The sequence below is a fragment of the Pinus tabuliformis genome, chromosome 3_2 (genome assembly GCF_031772625.1).
Source record: "Pinus tabuliformis cultivar Carrire ecotype Pingquan chromosome 3_2, CPIR1, whole genome shotgun sequence".
NCBI classification, from domain to species: domain Eukaryota; kingdom Viridiplantae; phylum Streptophyta; class Pinopsida; order Pinales; family Pinaceae; genus Pinus; species Pinus tabuliformis.
In genome coordinates, this window is record NC_142302.1 from 510281754 (window position 1) to 510295684 (window position 13931).

Consider the following 13931-nt stretch of genomic DNA (forward strand, 5'->3'; position numbering starts at 1 on the left):
ATTTACTGTTTAAATAACCATATCCGTTACAAAATAACCACCCATAAAGCATAAGAATTAATTGCCTCCCAAACAACATGCAAACCAGCATACTGCAAGTAAGACATGAGAGGATGCAAGAAAGACATTTTTACCATGAGCAAATGTCCCTTCAACCTGTCAGCTGTTTAGATAAATATATATTGGCTTCTTTGATATAAAATAAGGGAAAATGGTCAGCTTGTGACAGCTTGCAGAAAATTTACAAGTGAACACAAATTTCAAAACTCTGCAAGTTGTTTACAAATATAATTAAATAAGTCCCAATTCACTTTATGTTGGCTCACAACATGTTTCACTCGTGCTCGTCATACGATTTAACTAACACTATACCTTAGAAAAAGTTTTCAACACACACACACAAAGTCTTGTGTTGACTTTATAATAACAATTTTATCTCTGTATTGCTAGGCTTTGCTAATTATTTGTGATAGTCGTGGGTTTTATTAATACTTGAAACCCCGGAACATATGCAATCCCCCCTGGTTTGATTGACGTTGCTGAGTCGTTGCTAAGTACGTGATTATTTTGTGAATGGAAAGCGGGGGTCGATTCCCGGAATCGACCCGCCGCCGGGTCGGGCGGGGCGGAGTGGCCCGGGTGCGCCGCCGCGCAGCGCCACCCCCGGGCCACTCCGCCCGGCCCGACCCGGAGGCGGGTCGATTCCGGGAATCGACCCCCGCTTTCCATTCACAAAATAATCACGTACTTAGCAACGACATGAAAATCTTAACTCTTTTTCTGGATGGCTCTAGATCACATGAAGGAGCTAGGGAAAGTTGTATCCTTATTGATACACAGAAAAGGTAGGCTCCAATTTCTTGTTTGACTGTGTTCAGAGCATAATCGAGTATGAAGCTTTACTTCAAGTTTGATTAAGTTATTGATCTAAAAGGTAAACTGATTGAAAGTTTTTAGTAACTCAAATAACAATCAATTTGGTAACGAATTACATATGTTATCTCTCCCCTCAATGAACGAGCTCTCGTCTAAGAGTTTCGAATTTAATTAATAATTTTTATTTGTTCTTTACATATATTCCTCACTTTGAGAATGTATCATGTATATGTTTGCTAAGGTGCTACTGCTAGGTTTTCTCCTTTTGAATAACATTTTCTTTATCTAAAATAATTTTAACGCTTGAACCTTTGATAAGTTAACCACCCGGATGGTAATCAATGATGATGATAAAATTACTGAACTCCTGGCCAAACATGGAATTTTTAAACATTGTTATAGCTGATCAGGAACATGATGTAGCTGCGCATAATCACACATGGAAAATATTAAGTGCATTCTAATATGCGTAAAATGAATGATTCCTAACATTAAAGAGGTTGTTTTATATGTCAACAATATTTTGAGAAATGGTGGCTATTTAAGATGAACAAACGTTCTGTGGGTTATTAGTTAATAAATCTGGGAATTGAAGGGAAAAAAAAAACATCAATGTTAGAAATAGAAAAGAAGGCATATATTTAGCTTTTAAAGGAATACAAAGATGTTTTTGTTGGGTTTATGAAGAACTAAAAACTCATGACACAAAGTTCATATAACATGTCATTCAAATCAAATACGAGGTAAAGGCCTTTTGGAGAAAAGAATGTAAGCTGCATCCAACTGGCGTACATATTATAGGAATAATGTGATTATTTTGTGAATGGAAAGCGGGGGTCGATTCCCGGAATCGACCCGCCGCCGGGTCGGGCGGGGCGGAGTGGCCCGGGGGTGGCGCTGCGCGGCGGCGCCGCCGCGCAGCGCCACCCCCGGGCCACTCCGCCCCGCCCGACCCGGCGGCGGGTCGATTCCGGGAATCGACCCCCGCTTTCCATTCACAAAATAATCACGTACTTACCAACGACTCAGCAACGTCAATCAAACCAGGGGGGATTGCATATGTTCCGGGGTTATATTTGACACCGTTTAGAAGTCAAATACTTTCCGCCGCGCAGCGCCACCCCCGGGCCACTCCGCCCCGCCCGACCCGGCGGCGGGTCGATTCCGGGAATCGACCCCCGCTTTCCATTCACAAAATAATCACGTACTTACCAACGACTCAGCAACGTCAATCAAACCAGGGGGGATTGCATATGTTCCGGGGTTATATTTGACACCGTTTAGAAGTCAAATACTTTCGATTTCAAAATATACACTTATTTTTTACTGCCCAATAATTTTTTAAAATGTAGTATTGATGGGCATGTAAAAAATGACGAGTTTCAATCTTTATATATATATCATGTCCAGCGTTACCTTCGAATTTTGGAAGCCGACGCCTTCCAGCCAGGTAGATTCCAAGAGATTGTGAAAGAGAGAACCGTGGTGGAGGGTGGAGGCAACGCCTTGTTTGCATAGAACGACACTGCTGGAGGGTTCTTTCCTATTTTATTGCTGGATATTTTACTTTTGCTTAAATTTGGAAAACACCAGTTCATAATCTTTAATGCAAAAATCCCATCTGACACGCGTGTAATTTATGCAACGATCCAACTACCCATTTGGCAGTGAATAATCACTCACCAGACTAAAACGACAAAACATGTGTAACTCATACAACCATTGTAGCTGTAACATTCTGTTTACATGTACCGTTGATCTATAATGTAACACCTATATCATGTTTTTAATGCGTTTGATAATTTTATCGTGTTTACTAGTAATACATAGATCACAATATTTCCCCCCAAATTTCTGAACCTCTAAAATCTATGTAATATAATCACAATATTGCCTCTCAAATTCTTCTGTGCAGACAGCTTTGTCTCTGTGACTATAAATGGAGAAGGCCACATTAACCTCTGGACGTGCCGCGCCGGTAATGCTTGAATTTTACAGATGTCGAATTATTCCCGATGTGAGGTGATAAGCGTGTTTTGTAAATTGACAAGTGTATTTATAGTGTCGTGCATAGAATCTTACGTGTTCGATTTAAGTAATCTAAGGATAATTCCAATTTTTTAATATTTATTTCTCCACATTTTGAATAAATTAGGGATTTTATGAAAATCGCAATATAGTTTGAACACACAAATAATATATATAATAAAAAATTTAGGAAAACTAAAACAATAAACCTTAACACAGACATAATTAAAACGATGTAATAATTATTAACGATGTAATAGGTGTAAGAGTAAAAGTGCAATAATGTTATTTTCACTCCCGTCTTTTAATCTTGTAACTTCAATTAATGTAAACGGTTTAATGCAAAAAAAAAAAAAATACTGGGTATTTTCGTGCATCGATGGTGATTGAATAGCAGGTAAGCACTATCACTACTGCTATTATTACTTACTAAATAATGCTATAGAATAAAACGCTTGTTCGTCTTGAAGAGAGATTTGGCGGCAGCTGTCTGAGGTTGTGCCTGACAATTCCATGGCCGGTTCATTTATAATGTGCAAGCGTCTATATGAGTAGCAGACACCCAGTATTATTTTTTTTTTGCATTAAACCGTCTGGATTAAGTTCTCGTTATAGAATATGCTTTGGATTTACAAATTAACAAATATTTTTGCATTAAACCGTCTGGATCAAGATCGTGGTTTAGAATATGATTTGAATTTAGAAATTAAGAAATATTTGCTATAGCTTTGCTTATGATTAAAAATTTATATTTACTACGTAGTTGGCATAGTAAAATAATAAGCAATGTATATGATTTTGGCTTTTTAAGCATTTTATATTCAATAATGTATACAATTTCTAGGACCATCAATATTCTTTACTACCTATACATTTTGATCGCAATCAACCATTAAGTCCAGAATGTATCACTTATGGTGTGTTTCACTTATTGGTTTTGTATCAAACATAAATTCGAACTATTTTTTCGGCTATTATATAGACCCTGTCTAATATATTATATGGACCCTGTCTAATATACACGCGGTGAATAGTCCAACCGACAATTTCGGAGACCGAACGAGCCACGTTCACGTTAGATTTGGCAGATCAGGACTTCGAAAAGAAAGCTACCGTAAATGACGTAGTGGGCCATTTAGATGCCCTGAATAAAGCTCCCACAGCATACCTGAATAAAGCTCCCACAGCATACTCTGCAACGCAGGATATTCATATTCATAATTGTTGTTGTTATGAAGTTCAAGACTGTTCTACTGGTGCTGCTTGTGGATATGGTATTCTACGTTGGTGTGTTTATGGTCACTTTCTTGGCACTGAACCAACATATGAGAGTAACTGTAATTGGAGTTCTATGCGTGTGCTTAACGTTAAGCATGTATGGTTCCCCGCTAGTAGTCATGGGGTACGGGTCGATTCCCGGAATCGACCCGCCGCCGGTCGGGCGGGGCGGAGCGGCCTGGGGTGGTGCTGTGCCACCCCCGCGCCGCTCCGCCCCGCCCGACCGGCGGCGGGTCGATTCCGGGAATCGACCCGTACCGGCTATAAGGGATTTGTGACCTGCGACAACAACTTATTTGCTGTCTCAAGGACGATATGAGTTCTAGAATAACTTGACTCAAGAAATCAGCTCTATATTCGATGGCTATCAGTAGCAATAACACATTTGGGAACTCTGACCGCCTTGTCCTCCAAGATTGCTCCTCTGAATCAACCTACTTTTCAGTTAGATACCAAAATGTCTGTTTCTTGTCTAAACGGTTCCCTCAGCAGAGAAAAGTTGAATGCGTGGATTTGGAATTTAGAAGCCTACTTAACAACCCAGAAGAATATTTCATGATTAGAGGCTCATAGTTGCTGAAGTTCATATAGAGGATCAAACCCTTAATCGGCGGCACTCTTAAAATTAGATGTTCGCTGCCTCTAATTAACCAGATATCACATTATGGGTGGAACAATTCGGAAGCGGGTTTATCCTCTTGGCTACAGTCAGGAAATACTAGCACGGCGATAAGCACGCTACTTGCACCTTTGACAGATCACCAGGTAGACTGTTCAGCAATTCATTGACAATTTCAACAAACTACCTATCAAGCTTGAGGTCAAAGACGATAATGAATTATGAAACCCTCCATCTTAAGTTTATTGGTGGACTTATTAGTTTTTGTTTTTTTACGATAATGAATTATGAAAACCTACATCTTAAGTTTATTGGTGGACTTATTAGTTTTTGTTTTTTTTCGGAGAAAACTTGCAGGGATCCTTCCCATCAATTTGGTACTTTGCTAGTTCCAATCATCCCACGAGAGGCAAACATGTCACAAGCAAGATATTGGTGGACTTGTTAGTTTTTGTTTTTGTGCGGAGAAAACTTGCCGGGATCTTTCCCATCAATTTGGTGGACTTATTAGTTTTGTTTTTTTCCGGAGAAAACTTCCAGGGATCCTTCCCATCAATTTGGTACTTTGCTAGTTCCAATCATCCCATGAGAGGCAAACATGTCACAAGCAAGATTTGAACTTGAACTTGGGTGGTGGGGATAAGAACTTGTCCTCTCAGCCATCCAAGCTAGACCCATTTGATAGGTGGATGTTTTAGTTTTATGGATGTATGGAAAGAGTAAAGTTGCTCAGGATCACTTCAATTAGCCACCTTTCCAATTTGCACTGAAGTTAGAGTCCATGTTAGCAGAAAGCACCTTCTAAGCAGACTCTGTCCTCTCAACAACAATCGCAGAAGAAGGTTTCTAATCCAAAGCCGACTTCTTTTTATTTCTTCTTCTTAGCCTTCTAACCATGGGGAGGGAAACAATTGGGAAACGAAAGGTTCAACACCTTATCTAGGTAATGGGAGAAGAAGTACCACATATAACATCGGAGGCATGGGCACGCTATTGATGAGTGTTACACATTGAAGGTTGACAAGGATAAAGGTCCATCTTCTGAACCACAAGAAGAAAATGGTGAGGTTGATGCCAATAACCGTAAGTCTATGAATCCCAATCTGGTTCTTATGACCAAGGATTGTTCCATTAGCAATTGTTACATAAAGAACAAAATAGCTAAGATGGCCGTTGACAAGTGGAAGTTAGAAAAATCTGATTTCTTAGCAGCTAGTGGATGAGCTTCAACATCCTAAATTGACACATCCCAATCCATATAATCTTGGAGCTTGTGGGTGGAGGGGGCGGTGTGGGTGAAGGGGTGGGCGGAGGGACCGGGGAGGGGGCAGTGGCGAGGGAGGGGTGGGCGGTGGCGGTGGAGGGGTGGGCGGGGGGTGGGCGGGGAGGGGGCGGTGGCGGGGGAGAGCACAACTGTGATTTTTGCATTGATTTTTTAGTTAATTATTATTTTTTGAAAAAACAAAGTTGTTATTATTATTTTTTTGACATGAAATTCATAAAAAAACTATTATTTGACCATTTTTAGTTAATATTTTTGTATAAAAATTGTGATTTTGACATGTTAATTCTAGCAAAAAATTATCAAAACGTTTAGTTTTTTTGTTATATTTATGTTAAAAATGGTTATTTTTATGTCCATTGTTAAAAAATGTTGTTTTTTAGAAACAATTATTTCATGTGGATTGAAAAATTAATTAAGGGGGTTGAAAAGATGTCTAAATATGTAGATTATCTAAAATTCAAACTATCGACTTTATAATTTAAAAATGCAAAACAATAAAAAGCCCACTAAAAAAAAAAAAAAATTAAGATAGAGAACAAGAAAATATGAATACAATGACGACTTCAAAAACTATCGAATTTAGAAAATAATTTTTTACATTTCACACACTAGAAAATTTAAAGTCAAAAAATAGGTCTTTTAAAAAAAGGGTGTGATGTAGAATACACACTTTTAAAATCAGGATGAAAATCACTACCATTCACCGAGCCTCACCCACTTAATGCACATGAAAAAAATTAAAGTTCCAAAAAGCATGTTCTTAAAAAAACATGTGTATTCTGCATCAACACTTTTGAAAATCGGGTCATTTTTTTGCCACCTCTACAAAACGGGTAACAGTATCAGTTCCCGTTTCAAAGTTTACATTGTTGAAGAGCGAAGAGGGAGTTACAGCAGATTTGTTGTAGGTTATATCTCTTCAGTTTTCTCAATAATATAATAAAAGAAGGACTGGTTGTTTCTCCGTGGACGTAGCCCAAACTGGGTGAACAACGTATATCTGTGTCCCTCTTGTTTTATGCATTTTTTGTGTTTATATTTCTGCAATATTTTATGTGTTCCATTGTTCTGTAATATATAATTTTCTAACAATTGGTATCAAAGCCGAAGGTCTATTTGGCTGATAAACTTGCAGGAGAGAAGGGTTCCTGGTTCGAGTGGGAGCAATGGTAGAAGATGGTAGGTTTAGGGTCGAAAAATTCAATGGCCAAAACTACCAGCTATGGAAGATGCAGCTAGAAGATTATATGTATCAGAAAGATCTGTACCTACCATTGAGCAGAAAGACAAAGAAGCTAATGAGTATGACAGAAATAGAATTGGATATTCTTGACAGAAAGGCACTTGGAACAATACGGCTGTGCCTAGCGGCATCGGTAGTGTTTAATATTTCAAAGGAAACGAAAACAGAGGGCTTAATGTCGGCATTGGGCAAAATATATGAAAAACCCTCAGCCTCAAATAAGGTATTTCTTATGAAGCGTTTATTTAATATGAAGATGTCAAAAGGTGGATCTGTTTCAGACCATTTAAATGATTTTAATACAATTACAAGTCAGTTAAGTTCTGTAGGGGTAAATTTTGATGATGAAGTTAGGGCTCTATTGTTTTTGTGCTCATTGCCAGAAAATTGGAATGGCTTAGTTATGGCCATTAGTAACTCTGTCTCTGGATCTAGTACTTTAAAGTTCGATGATGTTGTTAGTGCAATCCTTAGTGAGGAAATGCGACAGAAAAGCTCTGGTGAGACATCAGGCAATGCTTTGACTGCAGAGACTAGGAGAAGAAAAATGGAAAGAGGAAAGAGCTCAGGATATCACAGTAAGTCAAGAAAAGGCAGATCCAAGTCTAGATCGGGGATAGTGTGCTGGAAATGCAGGAAGAAAGGACACCTAAAGAAAGACTGCAAGTCTCGGAAGGGAAAAGAAGGAGACGCACAACAAGAAACTAATCATGAAGCGAATGTAATGGGTGATGTGTTGAAAGATGCTATGATTCTTTCATTAGAAAATATTATTGATGCCTGGGTGGTAGATTCAGGGGCCTCATTCCATGCCACGCCTGATAGGAAACATTTTCATGATTATGTTCAAGGATATTTTGGATAGGTTCGATTGGGTGATGATAAACACTGTAAATTCATTGGAATGGGTACAGTTTTCATAAAAAATCAAAATGGAAATCAGTGGCTATTGAAGGAGGTAAGGCATGTTCCAGGTCTGACAAAAAATCTGATTTCAACAGGGCAGTTGGGAGGTGAAGGTTGCGTAACTACTTTCACAGATAAAACCTGGAAGGTCACTAAAGGATCCCTGGTAATAGCGAAAGGAGGAAAGGTTGGTACATTGTATTTATGCAATGGTATTTCTAATTCTGTTAATGCTTTAACCTCTACAGGAGAAGATACGACATTGTGGCATCATAGGCTCAGGCACATGAGTGAGAAGGGGATGCAGATTCTTCACTCAAGAAATTTGTTTCCAGGTTTGAAGCATGTTGATTTAAAATTCTGTGAGAATTGTGTTTATGGAAAACAGAAGAGAGTCAGATTCCTTAGAGTTGGGAAAGAAAAGAAGAGTGAAAAATTAGAGCTTGTGCATACAGATGTATGGGGACCTGCTCAGGTATCATCTCTTGGTGGCTCTCATTATTATGTTACTTTTATTGATGATGCAACCAGAAAAACCTGGATTTATTGTATTCGAAATAAATCTGATGTATTTGATACTTTCAAGAAATGGAAAGCTTTGGTTGAAAATGAGACAGGAAAAAGGTTGAAGTGTCTCAGATCAGATAATGGAGGTGAATATTGCAGCAAAGAGTTTGATAGGTACTATTTAGAGAATGGAATTCATAGAGAGAAGATAGTTCTAGGAACACCACAAGAAAATGGCGTGTCAGAAAGGATGAAAAGGAAAATCATGGAGCATGCAAGGTGCATGAGATTGCATGCAGGATTGCCTTTACAATTTTGGGCAGATGCTATATACTGTTGTTTATCTAATAAATAAAGGGCCTTCAAGTTTCTTGGATGGTGGTATTCCAGAGGAGGCATGGACTGGTAAAAAGGTCAACTATTCTTTTTTAAAGACTTTTGGTTGTGAAGCCTTTGTCCACATTAACAAAGAAAATAGAATAAAGTTTGAGGCAAAATCAAAGAAATGTACCTTTATTGGATATGGTGTTAATGATTTTGGTTATCAATTTTATGATTATGAAAAACATAAAATCATTAGGAGCAGAGATGTCATATTCAATGAAAAGGTTTTGTATAAGGATCAGCTGCAGGAAAAGAAACGGGAAAAAGAAAACAAAGAATACATAGTGCTTGACGATATCACAGGAAAAGTGATGGTGCTTGAAAATCATAATGATCAACAGCCAAAACAACAACCACAATAGCAACAAGCACTTCAAACACCTGAAAGTGGTGTTAGAAGATCTACTAGGATAAGTAGAACCCTTGAACGATACTCTCCTTCATTATATTATGTATTGTTTACTGATTCTAGTGAACAAGAATGTTATGAAGAAGAAGTGCAGGTAGAAACTAGGAAGAAGTAGGAGCAAGCCATGAAAGAAGAGATGGACTCCTTAGCACATAACCAGACTTGGGACTTAGTCAGGTTTCCTGCAAGTAAAATAACATTGCAGAATAAATGGGTTTACAAGTTGAAGGAAGAATATGGAGGTAGAAAAAAGCATAAATCTAGACTTGTGGTGAAAGGGTTTGCACAGGAAAAGGGTATAGACTTTGATGAGATATTTTCTCCTGTTGTGAAAATGACTTCAATCAGAACTATTCTAAGTCTAGTAGCAGTTGAAGATTTGCATCTTGAGAAGCTAGATGTAAAGACAGCCTTTCTCCATGGGGATTTGGAAGAAGAGATATACATGCAGCAGCCACAAGGATATGAGGTAAAAGGGAAGGAGAAACTAGTGTGCAAGTTGAAGAAGAGCTTGTATGGCTTAAAACAGGCTCCAAGGTAGTGGTATCTAAAATTTGACAGGTTTATGTCTGAACAAGGTTATGCTAGGTGTCACTCTAATCATTGTGTTTATCTCAAAAGGAAAAATGATGGTAGTTATATTATATTGTTATTGTATGTAGATGACATGCTTGTTGCAAGTTCTAACATGCAGGAAATAAATGTGCTCAAAAGGAAATTGGAAAACTCATTCGCAATGAATGATTTGGGTGCTGCAAAACAAATCCTTGGTATGAGAATAACTAGAGACAGGAAGAATCACAAATTAACATTGTCTCAAAGTGAGTACATAGAAAAGGTGTTGAAAAGGTTTAATATGCAGAATGAAAAGCCAGTTAGAATACCTTTGATTAGCCATTTCAAATTAAGTAAGGAGGCGTGTCCCAAGACTCAGGAAGAAATGGCTCATATGTCTAAAGTTCCATATGCATCAGCAGTTGGAAGCTTAATGTATGCAATGGTCTGCACAAGGCATGATATTTCACATGCAATGGGAGTTGTAAGCAGTTACATGAACAATCTAGGAAAAGAACATTTGATGGCGGTGAAGTGGATTCTCAGGTATTTGAGAGGTACCACAAATCAAGCATTATGCTTTGGTGGTTCAAACATTGCTCTACAGGGATATGTTGATGCAAATATGGCAAGTGACAAAGATAACAGGAGGAGCACTATAGGATATGTATTTACTGTATGTGGAACAACTGTCAGTTTGGTTTCAAAAATCCAAAGTGTTGTTGCACTTTCAACAACAGAAGCAGAGTATGTTGCTGCTACAGAGGCTAGTAAAGAAATGATTTGGTTACAAAGGTTTCTATATGAATTGGGTAAGAAGCAAGAGTTGGGCAGGTTATAAAGTGACAGCCAGAGTGCCATACATCTTGCAAAGAACTCTACATTTCATTCCAAGACTAAACATATACAGCTCAAGTACCATTTCATACAGTCAGCATTGGAAGATGGACAGTTGAAGTTGGACAAGATACACACTAGCCAGAATCCTACAGATATGCTAACAAAAGTTGTAACTAGAGAGAAACTAAGAATCTGCTCAGTTTCAATTGGTCTTCAAGTATGATGAAGAAGATGAGAAACAACCAGGTCCTAAGTGGAGTCATTGTCTAGCAAATGAAGCAGTAGTGAAGTTGCTATAATCAGTCTCCAAGTGGGAGATTGTTGGGTGTGGAGCCTGATTATTTTATATATTCAAAGGTTTCAGCCGGATGTATACCCCAGGAAGATTGTACACCCCTCCATGTAGGGGAGGGGGGGGGGGGGGGTCCAGGGGCTAGCGGTCCCCCAGCTGGGGTTCGGGAGCATTTCCCCCGAAGCTAAAAATAGATGTAAAATTGCCTTGTAAAAGTATAGTAATTTCTAGTCAATCTAGGCCATTCATTAGGCAGATGATCTGATGGTAGTAGTTATGTTTAATTTAGGGTTTTTTGCCCTATAAGGCAACCCCTCGCTATATATGAGGGAATTGTATTATGTCTATCTATATCAGTATTTAGAGTGAAGAAAAGAGAGGAGATTGAAGAGCGAATAGGGAGTTACAACAAATATGTTGTAGGTTGTATCTCTTCAGTTTGATGGATAATATAATAAAAGAAGGACTGACTATTTCTCCGTGGACATAACCCAAACTAGGTGAACCACATATATCTGTGTCCCTCTTGTTCTATGTGTTTTCTATGTTTATATTTCTGCAATATTTTATGTGTTCCATTGTTCTGTAATATATAATTTTCTAACACTACCTACTTTCTCTCCTGTCTATCTTTTCTAAGCTATTGTTACAGATCCATTTGGGCACATCACTCCCATCATCCAAATCAGTGTTTTAGGGCTCATCAAACCCTGATTTCAGTTGCTACATGCCCTAAACAAGTAACCTTTTGAATGCCTCCTTCCCAGATAGTTTCATGGCCTGAAGACATCTTGAAATGACCTCTAAAGGGACTAGCACAGGTAGGCCCATGAAAGGGTGCACTGTAGAGTAGCTAAGTCCATGCCAGGGTGCTCTGCAGATCACTTAGGCTCTTTGACCTGCGCTGGGTGAGTTTGAGCAAAATTCACATAGGGTTTGGGGAATATTCTTATCTTCTAGAGCCTTCTAGAAGACCCCCACACTTATCATCTCCTATGAGCTCAAAAATGGATGAGGAATGAGTTAAGATACATCCTATCCTCTCATCCGTTCCTCCATGGAACTAATTCTAAGTTTGGAAGGCCATTCAATACCCTCATTGATGACAAAACCTCCTCCATATTCCTATAAATTGAGCACTCATCTAAGTGATCAAGGGCTAGACTTTGATGAAATGTAAGGAGATAATGTTAGTTTGAGAATTGAGATTATTGTAAGTGTCGTTATGCTACCGGATTGTCATGCTTATGATGTGATGTGGATGGAACCAAAGTTGGAGGAGTGACTTCAAATAAAGCTTCATGGTTGTAATTCTTCCTTCTATTCAATAAAGTATTTCAACCTTTTTCCATATGCTTATCTTGATATGTGATTCTTATATGTGTGGATGTATCTATTTCTATTTACTTGTAATCAATAGATCTTTTGATTTTATTGGTTCTTTGTCTTCTGTTGATGCTTACAGGTGCTTCTCAAGCGTGTTAAATGCGGGAAGGAGCGATAGGGCCGATACAAAGGAGACAAGAGGAAAGCAAAAGTACAAGTAGGTCCTCTCATTCTCTTTGTCTTATCTATTTTTTATAGAAAAAGGTTAAAGTGCTTTAAACTGTTGTTCTAGATATAGCTACTTATCTAGGGAATTAATATTTATCCGTAGATACCAAATTATTCATAACAAATTGGCGACCATACTGGGGAATGATCATCATTCCAAGTAGCTTATCCATATCCTAGGACACTCTAGCAAACCTTACTTGCCTTCATTGATCTTATTTCAACCCTTTTGAAGTTTTTTGGTCAAAATTTGCACTAGAATGCCTACTTTAGGAATGTGTTGGAATTAGTGCACCCTTGGTAAGGGTATAGTGCACTGATCAGTGCACTGTCTCCCATTCAGACCTGCATTGATCAGTGCACCCTTGGCTTAGAGACAATGCATTTCAACACACTATCTCCCATTCAGACCTGCGCTGATCCACCTTAGATCAATTTTCCACCTTTGGATTGGGTTTTTTCCAAAATTTCCTTCCGTTTTTGCTTACTAAATGATCAATGAATGTTATGTCTCTGAAATCAACATTGTATTTCCTTTGTTAGCCCTACTTTGGCTTTGATTGATTAATGTTTCTTAAATGATTTCTTTGTCATTATTGATTCATTGTCAAAGTTAGATTATAGTCGATTAATCTTTGTTCAAAATAAAGTGTCGTAAAAGTCTTCATTTATTTCAAAAAGGAACTATTGTAAAGTCTTTGTTCTTGCAAAAAGATTGATTGATTGTATGTGCATTAGTTTCCTTTTGTTCATTTTAACATTAAGGGAATTGAAAAGAAAAACATGCGTCATGCATTGAAAAGTTTGTGTGTGCTCATAGGAATAGGTTAAGGAAATTGCATTAGATTGTGCTCTTTTCTCTTTGATTAAAAGAAATCTAATTGCTATATCCCTATTAGCTAGGGTTTTCATTGTTAAATTGAATGGAAAGAATGCTTATCATATTAGTTGCATTCTAGGAATTGCAAACATACATCACGTGGTGAACCTTGAAAGGCAAATTCGTAATAAAGATCAACTTAAAATTAACATCAATTAACCTAATGGGGCATTGTCATCTAATGCAAAATATTGAGAGGTTCTAGGCTAGAGACGTGTTCCGGCATCGTAAAACATAGCAGTTGTTGCTAACTTGTCTGCGATACATTCCGAGTG